Below are 12,160 nucleotides of genomic sequence, written 5' to 3'. Positions count from 1 at the left end.
GACCTTTGTTGGCAAAGTAATGTCTCTGCTAGGAAATTGCAAATTAAATTTAAAATTGCAAATTAAAATCACTACACATGCATTAGAATGGACAAAATCCAAAACACTGACAATATCAAATACTAGCAGGATGTGGAGCAACAGGCAATTTCTTTCATTACTGGTGGGAATGCAAAATGGTACAGCCAACTTTGGGAGACAGTTTGACAGTTTCTTATAAAATTAAACATAGTCTTAGCATATGATCCACCAATTGTGGCTCCTTAGTGTTTACCCAGATGAGTTGAAACTTATGTCTACACAATACTTGCACACAGGTGTTTTCTGCAGCTTTATTTATAATTGCCAAAACTTGGAAGCAACAAAGATGTCCTTCATTAGGTAAATGGTTAAATATAGCATGGCACATCTAGACAATGGAATATTCTTCAGCACTTAAAAACGATGAGCTACAAGCCATGAAAAGATGTGGAAGAACCTTAAATACACATCACTGAGTGAAAGAATCCAATCTACAATGGTAATATCCTATATGATTTCAACTGTATTACATTTTGGAAATGTCTAAACTATGGAGATAATGAAAGGATCAGTGGTTGCCAAGGAAGAGGGGAGAGGAAAAGATGAACAGGCAGAACATGGAGGATTTTGGTTCTGTATTATACTCTAATGTTTGATACACACCATCACACATTTGTCATGGAATACAAAATACCAAGAGTGAGCCCTAATGTAAGCTATGGACTTTGGGTGATGAGTAGGCTCATTGATGATAACAAATGTACCCCTCTAATTCACAGTGTTGATAGTGGGGGAGACTATGCACATGTGGGGACAGGAGGTATATGGGAACTCTCTGTACTTTCTGCTCAATTTTGCTATGAAACAAAAAAACTACTCTAAAAACAAAGCTTATTTTAAAAATATTATGTGTAGAGAGCCTGGAGCAAATGGACCATAAATCTATAAAACCTGTGCTACTTAATTCTGAAATTAATCAAAACCCTGAAAAATCTTACTTTGGTTCTCTTATAAGATTACAGTACAGGACTTCCCTGGTTCAGGGGTTAAGACACTATGCTTCCTCTGCAAGGGGCATGGGTTCCATCCCTGGTTCAAGGTGGCACAGTGTGGAAATAAAAGTAAGGAAGAGGCTGGGAAGGTAATGCCTCTGCAGCTCTAAGCACAAAAACCATAGGGAAAATCTCCAGTTAGTCTAGCTTGGGTTACAAGACTCCTTCATGACTCAGGGAGAGTAGGCTACAAAGAAAGACTGAGCCAGAGTCACTTGCCAGGGACATCTGCAGCCAGAGGGCAGCAGAAGGGCCATCTCCAAGGCTGAAACCCTGATACATCCATATATATTGTTATATATATAACTGCTGCTAGAATCCCCCAAGTACTTCTCTGCTGTGGATTACTCTGACCCTTTGCCAGGTTCCCGGACCTCCGCTCACCATTCAACTTCTAAATGAGTAGCTCCACAACCCAGCTTGGCTGCACAACACTTTGATCAATCGGCGGCACTGTAACAATTGTTCAATCTTTGACCAGGGCCAGCTTCACAAGTGTGTAACCTGGGCAGTCGAAAAGGCCCTGCATTTAGAAGGGCCCTGTATTTAGTTTAATGCTTGGCTGTCACTATGTTGACATTCTTAATTAATTTTGAACATGGGCCTTGCATTTTCATTTTGCACTGAGTCTAAACAATTACACAGCCTGTTCTGATCTTGCCTTTCATTACTAGAGCAGAGGTTTTGTGATTACATGGTAGCAGTCAGGGGAAAGCTACAAAAGAAGAAAAGTAAATGCTGGCTATGCAAGTATTATGTGTCACTGAACACGTACACTTGCAATCTGAAGGACGGATGAAGTCCTTAGGACAGTTCAGGAGGAAAGGCTCTTAGAGGTAATAAGACCTAATACAAGGCTCTTTTTTTAAATTATTTTTGTTTGTTTATTTTATTGGAGTTTAATTGCCTTACAATGTCATGTTAGTTTCTACCATACAGCAAAGTGAATCAGTCATATGGATACATATATCCCTTATTCCTTGGATTTCCTTCCCATTTAGGTCAAGTATGTAAGTGTGCTTAGTCATGTCTGACTCTTTGCGACCCCATGGACTATAGCCCACCAGGCTCCTTTGTCCATGGATTTCTCCAGGCAAGCATACTGGAGTGGGTTGCCGTTTCCTCCTCCAAGGGATCTTCCCCACCCAGGAATCGAACCTACATCTACCGCAGCTTCTGCATTAGCAGGCAGAGTCTTTACCACTGGGGAAGCCCTCATTTAGGCTAAAGCCCTAATTCAGAAATTACAAGAGAGGTTGCCTCTGGAGGGTGGCTGGGGGTTGGAACTAAATGAGAAGAGTCACATGGGCACTGTGATTACAATACTGCTGTATATCTTGATGGGACTTTGTATGTACTGTTCAAACCTCTGGCAAATGTACATTTAAGATTTGTGCATGTCACTGTAAATGTTGTATCAAAAGAAAACCTATAGGAACTTCCCTGGTTTTCCAGTGGTTAAAACTCCTGGCTAGAACTACACTCATGTCTGTAATTTCGATGCTGGAAATGCATCAAAAATTAGATGGATTACAGTATATATAAGGGGATGGATGAATGTACAGGTGGATAGACATACAGACAGACAGACAGGTATGTACTAGGCCAGTAAAGTTAAATGGTAATGGAGGACTCTGGGTGATGAGTACACAGGTGTTCACTGTAAAATTCTTTCAAATTCTGATGCTCTGAACTTTTTCATAATGAAAGTTGCGGGGTGGGGGGAACTCTTAAAAGAAAAAAGCAGCTTCTGTTCGTTTTTAAGATTTACTAGTGACAAACACTTTAATGGGCTTGGCAGTTATCGTGAGTCAGAACACCTAAGCTAATAGCTGAACTGTATTTTGCTTAAATTAAAAACTCAAAGATGCTCTTCTCAGATCTCTAAGTCCTTAAAAAGTTTATGAAGAATGTTTGTAAAATGAGAGATTGCTTGTGCTCATCTCAAAGCCATTTAGTGCCTGCAAGGGACTGAGGCCTCAGGATGATCTATAATGCATGGAGTGTATGCTCTCAGCGGTGTTTTTCCTCTTTTCTTGACGTCAGTTGCCATTTGTAAGGGTTGCCAAGGTAATGACCAGATACATCTAAAGACAGGGCCACAAGAAAGGACAGCATATTTATTTTTTCTCTTTTAGCATCCAATATATTTAAAATTCATAACACAGTTTGATGAAATTCGACTTCACAGAGAACCAAACTTCACTGTACAGAAAAGGACTCCCCTAATCCCTCCCACCCCTGCCCAGCCCTGTGTTTGCAGCTCTGCTTTTAATGACTGGAGTTATTTGAAAACTGCATACAGGCTTTTACATATGCCGTATATTTTTTCCTGGGGAAAAAAATCATTTTTGGTAAAGTCAACAGAAAGACTTAGTTTACCTCAAAGGCAGGCATGGGAAAAATTGAGATCTGTTTCAAAAAGAAAGTTTTCAGGTTCCTTGGAAAGTATGTGATTTTTAAAACTTAAGAAATGGGACTTCCCTGGTGGTCCAGTGGCTAAGACTCTGAGCTCCCAATGCAGAGGGGCCTGGGTTCAATCCCTGGTCAGGAAACTAGATCCCACATGCTGTGACTAAGACCTGGCACAGTCAAATAAATAAATATTAAAAAAAAAAAAACTTAAGAAACGATACTTGGGTTTATCAATCAGTATGATTAATTGACATGTTTCTAATGGGACAGATTTGTCATGTCACACTAATTCTAAGTTTTCCATCAATAAAAAGCATATAAGTGTTACAACTTTCCACGTTGACAAGTATATTTTTATTTTGTGGCAGCAATAAATAAACCACTGTGGGTTGAGAAGGAACTCATTTCAGCTCAGTTGAACTTCATTATGTTTTGAAATGAAGTCACCCTAATATTAGAAAATTACATGCTGGCATGAACTTCAATATTCTATTTCTGTTAATGGCTCATTCATTTCAAAATAAGTTCTTACTATTGTATACTTTTAAGTCTGTATATTTTGGCATTTTTGAAATTCATTTATTTACCTTTAAAATGAAGTCCAAACATGAAACAAAAGTCATTTTCTAAGGAGATCTTTGCAAGATGCAGAAATCTTTTTATGTGTGAACAAACATTTTTCAATGTTTTATATGAGATACAGGATTTTTTGTTTATGAGCATGCTTGTCCTCTTGGATGCCAATTATAGAGGGTGCGAAACAAATCTGTCCTCAAACACCTCTTGAGGTTTTTACCTTTTTTTGAGACAATTTCTATTTTCAGCCTGAACCACTTCTTGGGCAAAAGATTCCATAAACTTAGCACCAAGTTTGTAAGACTGTAGTATATCTCTTTTTTGTACATCTTAGAATTATAAGAGTCAAGCCTCAAATCATGTGCCCTTTTGCTATGGAGTTTGATGGAAAATTCTGCGTACACGCCTCTCCTCATTTCATGGGATGGGATCATACCACTTTCCTGAGTCGCCACTAGAGGCCCAGGACTCAAAGTCCAAACCCCTGGAGGTCATTCTGTCTCCTTGGGTTATTTTGGAACTTTGCCAAGTCCACAATATCTTCCTTGAGAGTGATCAGCATTTCGGGAGAGTGTGCAAATGGGTCCTTAAAACAAATGTATGGGTTAATAGATGCTGAATGCTAACATCTTCATGGGGTTGAGAAATTGCTGGTGTGGGAATTGGGCGGGGAGGAAAAAGTTACAATTTGAAATACCAATGGGTTGTGTTGGCTTTCTCAAATTTTCTGAACCTCTGCTTTGCTTGAATTTTAAAGGTAAGAAACATCCATTAGTGCATCCCTTACAAGCAAATTTATGACAGTTAATCAATTGTTGAGCATGATTGAGCCCCTATTTTAGGGTCTGGCACTGCTCTGGAATATTACAGAGTTTGTGCCTTCCTGTGACTTTCTCAAATATCAAACTTCAGAGACCATGTAAAGAAAACCTAACGGACTCTTTGCTGCCGATACAATATGTGCTTCCCTAAGCTCCTATTATTCACAGATTTTCTAGCTGGGTTCTTTTTTCTAGCTCTCCTTTTTACAGTGACATTCTTAGACCTCCTACCAGTCTTCACCAACATCAGCTCTGCACTGCCTGGTTTGCTTAATACTGGCAGACTGAACCCACTGAGAGAGTCTCATGCCACTAGCCCCAGCCCCAGGGAACTCCGCTGGCTCACCTTCCTCCTCCACTCACTGCCTTTCCACCAAAGGAAAGGGATTAGATGTATTAACTTTACCAGGTAGATTTAAAATGCACTGTGAGTCACTGAGCAGAGCTCACAGAGTGTTAATGCTGCTGCTAAGTGACTTCAGTCGTGTCTGACTCTGTGTGACCCCATAGACATCAGCCCACCAGGCTCTCCTGCCCCTGGGATTCTCCTGGCAAGAACACTGGAGTGGGTTGCCATTTCCTTCTCCAATGCATGAAAGTGAAAAAGTGGAAAAAGTGAAAGTGAAGTCACTCAGTCGTGTCCAACTCTTAGCGACCCCATGGACTGCAGCCCACCAGGCTCCTCCATCCATGGGATTTTCCAGGCAAGAGTACCAGGTGGGGTGCCATTGCCTTCTCCACACAGAGTGTTAATACTGGGAAGCAAAAGAGATGAGAGCTATGTGCCCTTGGACAAATTACCTAACAATTCTGAATCTGTTTTCTCTTCTATAAAATAGAGATGACAATGTTTACTTCATTGGCTTATTGGAGGGAATTAAGCTAATGTACAGAAAGAACCTTAAGCACAGCAAGCTTTTTAAAAAAACTGGTAGCCAAAAAAACTTTTTAATAAGAATAAAATAAAAAGATAGTTGCCATTACTACTTTGAGATTATTTCTGAATTATTGTCTGAGTCTAGGCTTACAAACAATAACAACAACAACATCACTACAGAGAAATAGATCAGTTTGGCCCACAGAAATTTAAAGTGAAAACGCAGGCAACAGAGAACAGACTTATGCAAATGGAGGGGAGAAGATGGGAGGAAGGAGAGGGTGCAATGTATGGAGAGAGTAATATGGAAACATACACTGCCATATGTAAAATAGATAGACAGCCAATGGGAATTTCCTGTATGACTCTGGGAACTCAAACAGGGTAACAACCTAGAAGGGCGGGATGGGGAGGGAGATGGGAGGGAGGTTCAAGAGGTGCGGGACCTACGTATACCTATGGCTGATTCATGTTGATATACAGCAGAAACAAACAAAATTCTATAAAGCAATTATTCTTCAATTAAAAAATACATAATATTAAAAAAAAGAAATTTAAAATGCAAATGGGGCTTCCCTGGTGGCTCAGAGATAAAGAATCCACCTGCTGATGCAGGAGGCATGGGTTCAATCCCTGATCCAAGAAGATCCCACATGCCGGGCAAAGTAACTAAGCCTGTGTACCACAACCACTGAGCCTGTGCTCTAGAGCCTGAGAGCCCCAACTACTGAAGCTTGCTCGCCCCAGAGCCAGTGCTCCACAACAAGAGATGCACCACAATGAGAAGCCCACACAATGCAACTATAGAGTGCCCCTACTCCCTGCAACTGGAGAAAAGCCTGCACAGCAACGAAGATCCAGCACAGTCAGAAATAAATACAATTAATTTTTAAAGTGAAAATGAAGAAATGGCCCATTAATGCTGTTTTATTTAAGCTTCTAATTTTCATACATATTCATTCAAGCAACATGTATTAAATATTTTCTGTTTGCAGTGTTATATAGGCAACAGATAGCTGAGTCGATGTTCCTCCCCTCCAGGGACTTGCAATCTAGCTGAGAAGACAAATATGTTAATAACCATCTAGAGATATGTGATTTCACTTTCACTTTTCACTTTCATGCATTGGAGAAGGAAATGGCAACCCACTCCAGTGTTCTTGCCTGGAGAATCCCAGGGACGGGGGAGCCTGGTGGGCTGCCGTCTATGGGGTCGCACAGAATCAGACATGACTGAAGTGACTTAGCAGCAGCAGCAGAGATATGTGACAAATATTAAAAGGGTCGCTGCTGTGAGAAGCCCTTGATTCAGCCTGAAAAGGACTGGAAAGGCCAAACCCACGATCTCAGGTAACTGTAGATGCAGCTGTGCAAAGAGGAAATCTCTCCCACTGTTGCACTCTCATTAGAATTGAAAACTGGTGGCCTGTGGGCAGTATCAGGACTGAAAGTTTGTTTTAGTTGGTCCATACAGGGGTCAAATCAGAAATATCATACACAAGAGTCCGGAATTATGGATTTTCCTGAACAATTACAAGATGTGATTTGGCAATTCTGAAACTGTAATCAACCAGATCCAGACTAGTTGCTTTAGTCTGTTTTATAACCAAAGCTCCTGACCCATCTGTCTACTTGGCCTCTGTAGGCATTTGAGGTTGCAAACTTTCAACCAGACACACTTGGGTCCAAATCCCACTTTACCACTAATCATTTTGTCTTCAACAGCTGACCCTCAGTTACCAGTCTGTTAAATGGGATCGATAATACCACTTTTGCCATTTTTAGAAAGTACATTCTAGGAGAGAATGGATTGGAGCAGTGCTTTTCAAAGCATAAAACAACAAACACTGCCTTACACCTGAAACTAACACAACATTGTAAATCAACTGTAATTTAAAAAAATAGACAATTTCTGTATCATCTAAAAAAAGTGCCTCTCAATATTTACTGTTTATCCGAATCATGTGCAGATTCTGCAGACCATGCTCTTTCAAGTCAAAGAGTCATGTCAAAAAAGGGGAGGAGGGCAGTGTCACCTAACATAATCTGATACAGAGGTCACTAGTCAGGTGTGACTATTTAAATTTAAATTAAGATTCAGTTCCTCAATTATACTAGTCACACTTCAAGTGCTCTCTAGCTATATGTGACCACTGGTTATTTACTGGACAGTGCAATTATAGAGCAGTTCCAGCATCGTGGCAAGTTCCATCGGATAGTGCTAGAGACAACATCGTCCAATAAGTCCACCTGAGGTCACCCAATTGTCTAGGGGAATGCAATTTTGACTTACTATGTTTTACTGATTAGGGTTCCAAGTCTTTAAGAGTAGATGTTAATATCCAGAAGATTGTTAAGTTGCAAGTGCACACTACAATCTTCTGTCCTCCCCTCTGAACCAGATGGTTCCATCACAAATTAGGTCAGCAAATCTTGGACATTATACATTTTATGACTATCATAAGTTTTAAAAATTTGTACCTTTTTGGGGGGGCGGCGGTGCCAAGGGGCAAGTGGAATCTTAGCATTGGGAACAATGAGTCTTAACCACTGGATGGCCAGGAAGTCTCAATACTATTTAAATTTATACTTTGGCCAAACTATTTAACTTTGAAAGCCTCACTGAGGAATACTTTCTAAAACAGGGATTTTCCTCATAGGGTTCTTAAGAATTAAACAGGATAATAAATATAAAACATTTAATACAGCTCTTGGCATATAAAAATTGCTAAATAAATGTTAGGTGTTGCAATTATTATTTAAGAATGCTTTATCAATGTGTTTCTATATATTTAAGCATCTCAATTCCTACTTCCATGTAGGTCCATTCAAATGCTGGAAGTCCCAAATGTATTCTGGGCACAAGGCCTGAATCTACCAACTTTGGCATTACTCAATCTGCACTCAGCGTCTTTTCATCCTTTCTGCAGCAACGGGAGAAGTTTTCTGGCCAATATTTGGCTTCAAATTGTGAAAGTCTTCCAGGCTGTCAACAACTAAAAATCCTCCCTCCCCTCCAGGCTCTCCTCCCCTCCCCTCTCCTCTACCTCTTCCTGCCAGCAGAAGTCCTGGACTCCACACTTCCTGCCTTACTCTATAAACACTCCCTCCAGCTGCTGCCTGCCTCACTCCAGGCTTAACTCTTTAATTGCTAAAGACCCTTTTCCCAGAACAATGTACAAATTCACAGCATTCTTAGCTTCTGGGATGGAAAACTCTTCACAGATTTCCCCTCCCGATTCCCATAAGCCTTCTTATGCATTTTACAATATCCATTTGTACCATTCATAAATAAAATTAAATTTTTGTTGCTGCTGTGAATACTGGGAATTGTGTCAGAGATAATTTCTTTGTAGCTCAGAACTGTTTACGGAGGATCTTCTATATATGTACAACACTGTGATTTCTTTATCATCTAAGGAACTACTTGACATAGAAAAGAGAGATTTTGTTCTCTGTTTTTCAAAATTTATATAACCAGACTAAGAAAATTCAGTCTAGAGTGTAAGTTGACAGGGTCTTGGCACAGAAGCACAGTTCAGACTTTTGCAATAAAGATAGCAGAGACAGTGTTGAGTTGGAGAGAATGAAATAGAGATGTCTGGAGAGAGGTCAGCAAATCACTCAGAGCTTTAGGGAAAGGCCTTCCAGGGTCCAAAGGTAGCCCTCAGCATTGTGGGCCCAGAAACTCCAGTTTTTGTTTAGACATTAGAATTGTGAGGAATGTTTCGTCACATATCTGCAAATTGAACTATAATATGTTTTCAGTGATACTGAGGAGGATTTTTAGTTGTTCTCAGCCAAGACTTTCACAATTTGAAGCCAAATATTGGCCAGAAAACTTCTCCCATTGTTTCAGAAAAGATGAAAAAATATTGAGTGCCGACTGAGTGACGCCAACGTTGGTATCAGAAAGTGGCAAAGAAAGTTTAGATTCAGTTTGAAGCTAAATACTCATATCTTGCCTTAGACTCACAACATCACACACAGCACATAGTTTCATCACAGAACTTATACTCAGTTTAAATTTTGATTTGCCTCTGAAAATAAGCAAGCCATCCTCAACACATTGTCAAGTGGCAATACTTCCTATCAGGATGCTAATTACATGGACAAATGTCTAGGTAAACTAGGTCAGTTCTAGCTGTATCAGTCCCAGTTTGCATTTCCCAGCTGTAAAACCTGGGATGAGTTATTAATAGTTAACCCCCATGTCTGGTTTCCGCATCTGTGAAATGGGGATATTAATAGTAACTACCTGACAGGATTGCTGGGAGGATTAAATGAGTCAGTACACAAGGAACACTTAAAATAGCGTCTGCAGCACTATAAGCAGTGTTATTAACCACTATGTTGATTTTATTGCTATTATTTTTATTATCAAGCCATTTTACCTAAAATTATAAAATTACTCAGTGTGCTAAGACTGTGACCTTTGATTATTTGTACAGAACTCAGGTGCTGAAAATATGAATGAGTATTCAATATCTGGCTGTCATACTAAATAACACACAGCAATGGTGTCAGTCTTATCTAAATGGAGAAGCAAAGCATGAAGCGATAAGGACAACTTCATCATATTAAGATGTGACCATTCTAGAGCCTATTCTTCAGTAAAAACCAAGAAACATTCTAAACCAAATATGCTTAACTATTAGTCTGTTAGGGCTTCCTCCACAAAATACCACAGACTGAGTGGCTTAAATAGATTTTTTTTTTTTTTTGCAGTTCTGGAGCCTGGAATTCTAAATCAAAGTGCCAGCAGGGTTGGTTTCTGGTGAGGCCTGTTTTCCTGGCTTCCCGGTGGCCACCTCCTTGCTCTGTCTTCACCTGGCCTTTCCCTCTGTGCACGCACACTCCTGGTATCTGTTTTTCTAAGGACACCAGCCTTACTGGATTATGGTTCATTAATGTGACCTCATTTGACCTTAATTACTTTCTTAAAGGTCACATTGGAGGTTGCGACTTCAACACATGAATTTGGTGAGGTGGGGAGGGACAGGGACACAATTCAATCCATAACACACTATCTTGTTCCCTCGTCTTAAAATTTTTATTTTCCTCCATGGCTTGAAAGTAGGTCCAATCTAAGTCATGATGACTAAGAGGGTTCCTTCCCACCACATTTCTAGGCTTCTTCCATGTCTTTTTAAAAAAATTTATCCAGCTGCACAAGGTCTTAATTGTGGCATGCAAACTCTTAGTTGGCGGTGTATGGGATCTAGTTGCTTGACCACTGATTGAACCTGGGCCCCCTGCATTGGGAACATGGAATCTTAGTCACAGGACACCCAGAAGTCCTGCTTCTTCTAAGATTTAAGTAAAGTTCATCATAAGTTGTTTTGCTTGAGGTATGTTCTTCTTTGTCTGTAGTCTTCCTGGTTCCTACTCTTAGAATTGCCCTTCCCTACCTCTACGTGTCCATGTCACATCTATATCTCAGAAGCCAGCCGAGATGCAGCTTCCTCCAGGAAACCTGTCCCAATCGTCCCTGACGGAAAGCCTCTCTTCTCAGCTGAGCTCCCAAAGTATGGAGTCTCCCTTTCAGCACTTTTCATTTTCTGCATTTCATGTTAACCTGTGTTTTGGCTCCTCTATGAGTTCTCTGGGTGCCAACTAGTTCTGATTGATCTGCCATAATCCTTCCCCAGAATAAAGCCTTATTTAACATGTTGCTGCTGCTGATTTTGTTTAGTCACTTCAGTCATATCCAACTCTTCTTGAGACTCCATGGACTCATGGAGCCCACCAGGCTCCTCTGTCCATGGGATTTCCCAGGCAAGAAGACTGGAGTGGGCTGCCATTTCCTCCTTCATGGGATTTTCCTGACCCAGGGATTGAACCCACAGTCTCCTGAATTGTAGGCAGATCCTTTACCACTGAGCCACCAGGGAAGCCCCTTATTCTGCATAGATGTTCCTCAAAAATGAATCGAATGAAGTATCAATTGCATGCCAGTGAAAATCAGGCAGGAGCAGACAGAGTAGGAAGGATCTGGAAGTACAAATATCAAAGTGTAACTATGGTTATTCTTAGAGGAGTGAGATTTCAGAGGTCTTTCATTTTATATTTTTGAATCAGTTGAATTTTTGATTTACATGCCTGACTTTTATATAATTTTCTTTATTTATTTTTGGCTGTGCTCAGTCTTCAGTGTTGCTCAGTCGTTTCTCTAGTTGCCATGAGTGGGGCTACTCTCCAGTTGTGGTGCTCGGACTTCTCACTGTGGTGGCTTCTCTCGTTGCAGAGCACAGGCTATCGGTCTTCTGGGCTTTGATAGTTTTGGTTCCCAGGCTCTAGAGCACAGGCTCAATAGCTGGGGTGCACTGGCTTAGTTGCTCTGCAGCATGTAGGATCTTCCCAGATCGGGGATTTAACCCGTGTCTCCTGCATTGGCT

The sequence above is a fragment of the Bison bison genome, unplaced genomic scaffold (genome assembly GCF_000754665.1).
Source record: "Bison bison bison isolate TAMUID 2011002044 unplaced genomic scaffold, Bison_UMD1.0 scf7180017864367, whole genome shotgun sequence".
Classification (NCBI taxonomy): Eukaryota; Metazoa; Chordata; class Mammalia; order Artiodactyla; family Bovidae; genus Bison; species Bison bison.
Note: the sequence above shows the minus strand (reverse complement) of the source record.